Here is a 9,463-nt window from a genome sequence, read left to right on the forward strand (position 1 = left end):
AGAGAGAGAGAGAGAGAGAGAGAGAGAGAGAGAGAGAGAGAGAGAGAGAGAGAGAGAGAGAGAGAGAGAGAGAGAGAGAGGTGACTTGAGGCAGACCTCCTTGATGGTGCTGAAGGAAGATAAGGAAGTACCAAGGCAAGAAAGTACGCCACAGTAAGCGTTGATCTCCTCAGGCCGCTGGCCTTATTTCGTAATTCGCCTCAGCCCTGTTCGAAGCGCTATCCTTGAAAGCAGCCAAGAGCTTCTTCACAATTTGGCGGGTTCAGCTAAATGTTGTACGTGCACCGAGGGCGTCGGGCCTGTGGCGCAACGGATAACGCGTCTGACTACGGATCAGAAGATTCCAGGTTCGAATCCTGGCAGGCTCGTTTAAATTTTTTCGTACCTTTTTTTTTTTTTTTTTTTTTTTTTTTCACAAACCATACGGGAGGATGTGAAACATCTTTTTTTTCCTGAAACGAGACATCATTTAGTTGAATGAATCTCCTGTTATCTACTAGACGCACTTTAAAAAGGTACCAAATAGGAATAATTAGTATAGAACTAACTAAGTTTACAATTACGTTTTCATGAATACTATTAATCGTTACACAGGAAAAAAAGTCCTTTCAACTCTGCATGTGCCATCACGCATAACACCCTTTTTTGAGCCGGAACTACATCAACGGAAAGTTTGTAGAAGAAGATTGTTTTTTTCATCTTAATAATTATGCGTCAAGTTTCAGTAGCTAATAAGCCGATAATTTTCGCTGGTTTTCTTACGAAGTTCCTAGTGAAAATGTGAGTGCAACCAATCATAAACTGCACAATGAGTGTCCGAATTCTTTGTTCATTAAGTTGTGCTACCACATAGAGGCCCTGAAGTCCTTATCACATACCAAGGAATGGTCTTTACTGCTGAGTTCATGCAAGGGATCTTACGCTACAGCAACACGGACCACCGAAGGACAACGCCATGCCACCCCCAATCTATTGAACTTAACGTCTGAACAAGACCATCAATGGTATGCTGTCTATGTACATTGACGTTGAACATAAGGCTTGGACGAAGTACTGCCGTATTCAACGTTTGCGCACATTAGCTACCCAGAAAACGACCCAGATGAGTCCTCGAGCTTGTCTACCGAGACAGGCGACCACCATGCTTGACGCAGTCACGTTTGGACTTTCTAAGAACTGCTCAAAGCTGTTCTGGATGCGAAAATAACAGAGAAAATTTTTTGACGGCCTTTTGTGCTCTCCTGATTTGTTGCAGAGCGAGAGTTCGTCCCGATAAACTTTTGGTAGTACACGATCGTTGCGGCGTCTTTGGCTGTGTGAAAATACGTCCGTGCACCACCAAGGGAAGGAAGTGCGCCACAGTAAGCTTCCATATCCTCAGCACACTGGCCTTATTTCGCAGTTCGCCTCGCCCTTGTTCGAAGTGCTATCCTTGAAACCAGTCAAGATCATTTTCACAATGTGGCGTGTTCAGCCATAGCCTCCTCTATGTGGCACGTGCACTGCGTGTGTGGGGCCGGGGGCGCAAGGGGTAACGCGTCTGACTGCGGCTTGGTTGAATTTTTTTCCCTGCTCTTTTTTGTTATGAACCACATGGAAGCGGGCGAAACGCCTTATTTTTTGTGAAATGAGTGGTCATTCGGTGAAATAAATCCTGCTGTTCCCTGGACGACGCTCGCTTTTTACTTGCAGAGTAACAGTCGAACAAGTATTAGTACGATGAACGAATTGCATTAACATTTACACCCTTATAAACGTTATACATGGTGACAGTAGAAAATAATTGCAGTTACCTTCGTGCTATCGCACATAACAGAATTTCCTTGTGGAAGCGCAACCTCGCAAAGTTCGTTTAAGAGGTTTTAGTTTATGTTAATACTTATGTCTGATTACAAATAGGTCAGTTTCAGTTGCAAATAGCTTGATAATTTAGGCTCGTCGTTTTGTGTTGTTTCGAGATATAATGTGAGTAAAAGCGGTATAAATTGTGGGAGCGAGTGCGCGTAGAGCAAAAAAAAAAAAAAAAACAAAAAAAAAAACACGAGGACTCAACCACACCCGGTTCCTTTTGCGATCACTCTTTAACACATGTTTCGAATACTGATTGATTATGACGTTTAACGCGCCGACGCTACACAGGCACTAAGGCGCGCCGTAGTGGAGGGCTCCCGTGTAATTTTGACCACCTGGGGATCTTTAACGTGCGCCGAAATCTCGCACACACGGGCATTTTCGCTTTTCGCCTCCATCAGAAAAGCGGTCGCCGCGGCCGGGAATCGAACCCGCGTCCTCGTGCTCAGCAGCACAACGCCTTACCCAATGCGCCACCGCGGCAGGTACATATCCCGAATGTTATAGCTCCGCCACGGGAGAACATTACTAAAGGCCCATTGAGTGATTTTTTGGTGTGCCCTCTCATTCATTCCCTGAACACCCCCTTCCCCAGTGCCGAGTAGGAATCCGGACTGTAAGCCTGGATAACCTCGCGGCCTTTCCGTTCCCTTTTCTCCTCCTCCTCCTGTTGGCGATGGCTGTTTGGAGCAGCCGTGGCTATCAGTCGTGGTCATCAATAGTCCGCGGAAGGACGTCATCACCGCAAACCGGAAACGACGACGCAGGACTGACCGACTGACTGACTGACTGACTGACTGACTGACTGACTGACTGACTGACTGACTGACTGACTGACTTGACTGACTGACTGACTGACCGACTGACCGACTGACTGACTGTCTGACTGTGTGACTGACTGACTGACTGACTGACTGACTGACTGCCTGACTGACTGACTGACTGACTGACTGCCTGACTGACTGACTGACTGACTGACTGACTGACTGACTGACTGACTGACTGACTGACTGACTGACTGACTGACTGATTAAAGAACAAATGATCTCTGTAAGAGCCACCAACAGAGTATTGAATATCATACCACATATGAAGTATGTTTGGCCTCTTCAGAGTATAAAGCCCCTTCGCATGGGTCTCTCTGCAGCTTAAACTGGAGTGCTTGTGAGGCTATTTGTATTGGGATACTAATCTTATTGGGCTTCGGCAACAACGAGAACGACGATGTCACCTGGCAAAATTAAAACCTCAATGACGAAGAAAGTTGAAAGTTGAACTTACTTAGAGGAGACGTCTTACAGTCTGCTGCAAGGGCACGGGCTAAAGGCAATATGAAGAGGAGGAATCGTCACGCAGAAATCGAACAGTTCGACGAGAGACGTAACAGTTTACAAATGGGGCAATGCGCCAATACGGCGGATGGGAAGAAGTAACCAGCTTTCTCTTCTTCTTCCCCCTCATTTAGGCCTCGACAGTGCCAGGTGACATCCTCCTCGCTGCTACCGAGGCCCGATAAGGCTATCATAGTTAGGCCGTCAGCTATGCGACGACAGCGTCGCTGACAGCAGTGCAACCTGAGAGCCAGTTTATAAGTAAAATAAAATTCAGTACCCTTCCACTGTCTGAAGAAGGACGACCAACAAAGCTGCGGTGCGCAATGTTACCGGCTAATTGTCATATAATCTGTTTCCGGATAGTTCCGCTAAAACAAGAGTTACAGCCGTTTTCTGTAACCATACTCCCTCCGTAGATGGCCATGTATTGGCAGTATACAGTAATTCTCGAACGTTTTCAACGTCACTGTGAAATAACTATTCATAACAAGTAAATGGAACTCGGCGTAATGGTAGAGTTACCTTAGCGGCTAATTTTCATATAACTTGTTTCAGGATACCTTCAATAACGCAAGAGTTAGTGCCGTTTTCTCTAATCAAACTCCCTCCGTAGATTGTCATGCATCACTGTGCATTACCTCTACGAAATCCAGCAGGCATCTTCACCTTTTTGTCCCACATGTGGCTCACGAGGAGACATTCGCCATGTTATGTGCGTGTGCCCAAAGTACACCGTGCACAGAGAGAAACTAACATTACCTTTGTGCAGGCGGCTTGGTGCGGGACTTGAACTGAGGGCTGTATTTTTGGGGGGGACCTTGTTCGGGTCTCAGTCAGGCTGCACGTGCAGTCAAAGCTCTCTTGGAGTTTCTTCGGAGCACAGAACTGGACAGAGTTTTGTGATTGAAAATTTTGGGCGCATAAAATGACATCTTTTCATTTTTATCGTATTGTTTAGTGTTTGTTTTGTTTCTTTTGTTTTTTGCTTTCTTTCTCTTTTTCCCTTTCTCTTTGCTTTCTTTCTATCTTGTAGCGTAGCAAGCCAGCGCAACGGCTTGGCTAACCTCGCTGGTCATCATTAAAGTCTCTTTCTCTCTCTCTCTCTCTCTCTGTGCAACAGAATGTGGAAAAGCCAGATTAGAAAGGCTAAGGAGCTTACACCTGGCCCCTTAAAGTCGGCTTCACCCCTAAACACAGATGCATTGCTGGGAAGAGATTTCTCTGGGGGCAATATAAGCCGTTTTATATCAAAATATGAAGGCTCTCGGGCCTTTTTTTATTTCAATGAAGTTTTTCTATCTGGGAACCGGTTTGTGCGCAGCGGAGAAACGGAGCGTTACACGATATCAGAATAGACTGTCGTCAGGGCCAGCCCTGGAACAGCTCCCCTGCTAGAATTGCGTTATTGGCACGGTACGCGGAAGTGATGTTACGATTGTCTTGACAAACAATAGGCGCGCCGCTGCCACACACGTACACCACACACACACACACACACACACACACACACACACACACACATACAAAAAAAATCCCCTGGCTGCACAGCAGCAGCGCGTAACTTGCATCTCGTATGCAGTCTCGTCGTCAGGACGAGGTGGCCGAGAGGTTAAGGCGATGGACTGCTAATCCATTGGGCTCTGCCCGCGTGGGTTCGAATCCCATCCTCGTCGGAAGTTTTTTTTTTTTTAAATAACTGCACACCTTCCCAATTAGGTTTTATCATTGGATCTTTCACAGATGAAATTAAACTGCACACCTTCCCAATTCGGTTTTCTCGTTGGATATTTCACAGGTAAATGTACCATTTCTATGGCAGTATTCTTGATCGTGTCTTTACACCCTCTTGACATGCTCGTCAAGCGTTCGTGGTTTTCTTAACTAAAACTACGTCAAACTGAGGCCATATTTCTTTGTCTCTTACGAAGACTTCCTCAGGAACAAATTTCGCCGCTTGTATGTCCTACACACGCATTAACGGATAGTAAGTCCGTGGAGGAGCGCCTTTTAGAACGGCTGTCTTCCTTACCACTGGGTAACGAAGTTCAGTTCATTTTGTCACATCTAGCGGCATTATGGCGAGATTTGTTCCGCTTGAAATACGCCACTTACGCCAGCCTAAATTCTGAGCAGGGTGGATACCCCTCTGCTTGCCTGCAACACAGAGGCGGGGCAAAGCTAAGCTGAGCCTATTGTTCGAAAGAGTCGTGACTACTATTCTGTAAAGTCCTGCCAGATATAAATGTAATTTGTTAAATTCTGGAAAGGCTATTTCTACGCTCTTTATATTTCCAGAGACTGCCTGACTTGCTCTTCCTTCGCAAGTCCATTCCGTCCGAGTTGTTAATACTGCTGACGTTACGGGTTATGTTGGACGTGCTTGCCCATTAGACCAGCAGTACTAAGTTAATGCTTCCGAACATACCAGGAACAGCGTTGATGTACCATATTTTATCGTTTATAAGCACCCCAATCCTTTTTTGTTGTTTGTATCCTTGGGGCTACCGGCGGTAGGCCTGCTTAGATATTCTTTGAAGCACATGGCAATGACTTGTCTGTATCAGATCGGGCTATCGCGCGTGTGCGCCGATAGCAGTTTTCACTTTGTTGCCCAACTCTCCCTTCCCCTCGCTGCCCACGCAGCTATATAACCGACTGAATAAACGACCGGTGGGTCATTCCTTCCTTGCTCAGCTACTGGTCCCCTCGCCTGTTACTACGAACACGACACAAAAGGTAAACATATATGCTGACTTTTTTAGACTTTCTTTTGGCATGAAACTAGGAGAGGGTGCTTTATGGCGGTTCATTCCCAGTAGAGAAGAGAAATATTTGTTGGGCGTTGGGGAAGGGGAGATAGAGGCCCACATCGAGAAAATATGGTAGTTTGTTATTTCTCTGTCACGGTGGCTCACCAGCATTCCGAAACTGAGCATGACGTCATGACTGATATCAAGACGTGGTGGTTGCATTCCTTCTTATCTGCGGGAAATACAAAAACAGGCTGCGCGCGTGCTGTTTGGGTGACGTCAAAATTCCACGCAATGGCGCTTTATTGTCCGCACGTTGCTGTCACGTATCCGAACTGAAAATTTTCAACACCGTTGTTTGGCGGTCTCGCACATTAACTGTTTGCACGATCCAACGATCCAAGTAGAAAACGAAGAGCAAGCGTCGCGGCAGAATGTGGCTTAAGGACAGATGAGGAACGGATTCCTCCTACTTTCAAAGACACTTGCTGTGAGAGCCAATCGGAGGCAAAAGTTTTCATGCGGAGAAAGAACTGTTACGCGGAGGGAGAACAAATAAAGGGAACTACGGCTTACACGGGAGGGATATGATGGACTTAGTGGGTGGTCATGATAGCCAGAACCCTTCTATGAACCTGTCTCCGTTTCCTCATTACCGCACTGGGACAAAATGGTGAAGTGGGCGACTTCCCGTAATGTAGCCTCCTGATCAATGGCGACTGCGCCTATGAGCCATGAGATGCAACAAATATAGCGACAAAGTCCGTTGTCCATGATGCCGTTGCGGATGAGGACGATGTGCTGAATGAAAACCGGGCTCGGAATAGCCTACTAATGGAGCGAACAAACGTCGAAGGCGCTTCAAGGTTTTTCCGAATTACTAGTTATTTCAGTAGTCATTGTCTTAAGGCGCAGGTATTTTTTTTTTGAGTGCCCTATAACACCACCCCTGTAAAGGCCTGTATCTGCACAATAGTGCATGATTAGCGAACGTAACACATTTAGTCATTCAACTAGTGTAAGTAAAGATTATCGGTGGAAGAAAATTAAAAGGAAACACAGAAATTTAAAAATAAAAAAGTACTAAAAACTAGCTAAGAAAATAAAAAAAATGTTATCTCATACATCGCCCTCACATGACGAAGACAAAAATAAGAAATCCCCCAAAACAAACCGAAACGAAAAATTATGAAAAAAAACCACCAACAAAACAACGCCCTCCATATATCTGCACGAAAATGCGCAATCGGCGAAGTTAATAAACTTAATCGCTAGAACAGTGTGAATGCTGATCGTTGGTTGAAGGAAAAAAACTCAAAGTGAATAGATGCAGCGTTGGAATGCTTGTACGCATTACTAAACAGATGGCTGAATTTGTTATGTGTGCACTGTTCTGTGTGCCCGATTTCCACTAAATATTTTATTACCGTGTTGAGACAGGATCGTATCCAAACTTGGCTTTATTTCACTCCATCGATCCAGACAGCTATAATCCGGACTGCCCGAGATGTGGAATTTAGAACACATGCTTTGGGGATGCCCCTCGTTACAGAGAGGACCGAATAGCTGCACCGAAGAAGAGTGGAGCTCTGCGCTACGAAGCTCCGAGTTTTCATGTCAGTTATGTGCTGTCCAGAGAGCCCACGATGCGGCGGTGAAGCTTGGACTTCCCGTACAAACGTGGGAGTGGCCCGCGGGTTCATCACCCCCCTGAAAAGGGGGCATCGGAGTCTCTCAGGACCACCAATAAAGTTCCTTGTCTGTTACCTAAGGCCTAATTACCCGCCGCAGTGGCTCCGTGACTTGGGCCTGTTCCTGCTAAGCCCTGGGAAAGGGTTCGATCTCGGCCGCAGCAGCCGTTTTTAGATGCAACGCATCTCATGCTCGCCCCTCTGTCCTTCCTGCGTCTGTCCGGCGTTGTCCGCACAGCTTCGCCTCTCCTCCTCTCCTCTCTCCGATGGTGAACACTCTCTCCCAAACAGCTGCGGGTTGGCGCAGCGCGCTCTCACTCCGTTGCTAGGCGCCGGTGGGCGGCGCTGCGGATGTGCAGTACTCTCTCTCTCTCCGCGCTCTCCTCTCCTTCGGGCGCTGTGAATATAAAGCGGCATGCCGCGCTCCGACGGTCTCAGTCGACGGTCGTCCGCGTTACGCTTGCACTCTCTCGCAGTATCGACGATTGCTTGATGCAATCGTCGAGCCCCTAACTGTGCACTTTACGGACCACAAGGCACTCATTCTCGTCTGCAATAAAGACCGTACCTGGGCATACGTGTACTGCATGTGCATTGCATGGTGAAAATGGAAAATTACGCCCACCTCCCCTTCGCGTGAGAATCCCTGCTATAAGCGTAATCAATACGATGGAAAACGCCAATGGAACCCCCCATGAGATGCGTTGCATCACAACAGGGTTCCCGCGAGGGGAGGTGGGCGTAATTTTTCTGATGGGGGCGAAAACAAAAGCCCGTGCGGCGAGATTTCGGAGCATGATAAAGATCCCCTGATGATCCAGCTGAACTAATACGTATAGCCCTTCACTGCGACGTGTCTCATAACCCAGGTGCAGCTTCGGTGTGTAAAACCTAAAGTTTTGTCTGTCCGGACCCAGATATTCGGAGCACAGTCTGCTGTATCGGCGACTTGACCGCCGCCATGTTCCGGTGCTCTACAGCTGCTGGGAACTGAGGGCCATGAATTGAGTCTTCGGTTCGTAGGGAATATGCTACACCAGGGGCAGGCAACCTGCGGCCCTCGGGACACATGCGGCCCATGGGGAAGTATGCGGCCCCCATCACGTCCTCAGAACCCCCCCCCCCCCCCCCCTTCGCCCTCCCTTTCCCTGTCACTTCCTATCTGAAGGCCAACACTCCAGTTTTGACCTCAAATGGGGTTGTCATTATCCCCCATCTTCACACTTAGCCAGATTATTGTCAATTATTGTCAAATGTTATTGTCAATTCGCCGATTTTTTTCTCTTTGGCCCCTGTGCTGCACGATTCTCTCATGACCTTCCTCGGAAAGTTTCACATGCACAGTCTAGCGTATGTACACCGATAGCACGATCATCTCGTATGTTTACAGCCGACCAAACTACCCACACGCATGTTGGAGGAGGAGGAGGAGTAACACTTTATATAAAAACTGGGTCTAAGGGAGAGGGGTGGCGGAGGATGCGATGTTCTCCGCGACCTGGGCGGCCCGGTTGGTTAGTGCCAACTGCACTTCCGGGTCGGGGCTCTCCAAGGCCTCCTCCCAGTGTAAGGGGGGGAGGAAAAGGGGGAAATGGGTCGTGGGAACACTCGCAGAGGGAATGGTAGCGGGTATCCGGTTCGAGACATTCAAGGCAAAGAGGCGGAGTGTAGAGATTGGGGTTGATGCGGTGAAGGATAGTTTCGCAGATAGTTTGTCAAACTTTCCTTTGCACAAACTTACTCCACCTTGGGGATTTCCCCTAAATCTGAACGATTAACACCTGTCCTTCACTTCTAGTTGTTGATCAATTCGCTTTCGCGCTACTAACGACTAGCC

At 47.5% G+C, this 9,463-nt stretch overlaps 2 non-coding genes across 2 annotated transcripts; both read left to right on the plus strand.

Moving 5' to 3' along the window:
- Positions 1–295: 295 nt before the first annotated feature.
- Trnar-acg (transfer RNA arginine (anticodon ACG)) lies at positions 296–368 on the plus strand. Its single transcript has one exon. It is a non-coding gene; the product is annotated as a tRNA-Arg (tRNA).
- Positions 369–4,776: 4,408 nt separating this feature from the next.
- On the plus strand, positions 4,777–4,858 carry Trnas-gcu (transfer RNA serine (anticodon GCU)). Its single transcript has one exon. It is a non-coding gene; the product is annotated as a tRNA-Ser (tRNA).
- The last annotated feature ends 4,605 nt before the right edge of the window (positions 4,859–9,463 follow it).

This window comes from Haemaphysalis longicornis, unplaced genomic scaffold (genome assembly GCF_048455015.1).
Source record: "Haemaphysalis longicornis isolate Haplotype H1 unplaced genomic scaffold, Haemaphysalis longicornis Haplotype H1 scaffold_1, whole genome shotgun sequence".
In the NCBI taxonomy this organism is placed as follows: domain Eukaryota; kingdom Metazoa; phylum Arthropoda; class Arachnida; order Ixodida; family Ixodidae; genus Haemaphysalis; species Haemaphysalis longicornis.